Consider the following 276-nt stretch of genomic DNA (forward strand, 5'->3'; position numbering starts at 1 on the left):
AGATTTTTTTTTTTTTTTTTATGAATATTCAAACTTTATAATTACAATTATTCATGTAGCACACACTTTTATCCAAAGCCTGCAATATAGAATGCTACAGGGATGACATCAAAACCCCCAAAATTCACCATGGGTTCGCTCAAGATTTTTCACATGGCGTTTTATGATGGGGTTTTTCAGTTTATGAGTAAAATAAGGTCTGTGGTAAACAAAACTTGACAACAATTTGCTCTACACTGTAAATTACACACACACACATTGAAAATGCAAATTTTG

The 276-nt window shown here is 31.5% G+C and overlaps 1 long non-coding RNA gene across 1 annotated transcript in view; it reads right to left on the reverse strand.

The window, feature by feature from the left end:
* LOC107669073 (uncharacterized) overlaps positions 1–276 on the reverse strand; it is a 10004-nt gene that overhangs the window by 665 nt on the left and 9063 nt on the right. The gene's annotated exons all lie outside the window — the stretch shown is intronic.

This window comes from Sinocyclocheilus anshuiensis, unplaced genomic scaffold (genome assembly GCF_001515605.1).
Source record: "Sinocyclocheilus anshuiensis isolate Anshui unplaced genomic scaffold, SAMN03320099.WGS_v1.1 scaffold124, whole genome shotgun sequence".
Lineage (NCBI taxonomy): Eukaryota > Metazoa > Chordata > Actinopteri > Cypriniformes > Cyprinidae > Sinocyclocheilus > Sinocyclocheilus anshuiensis.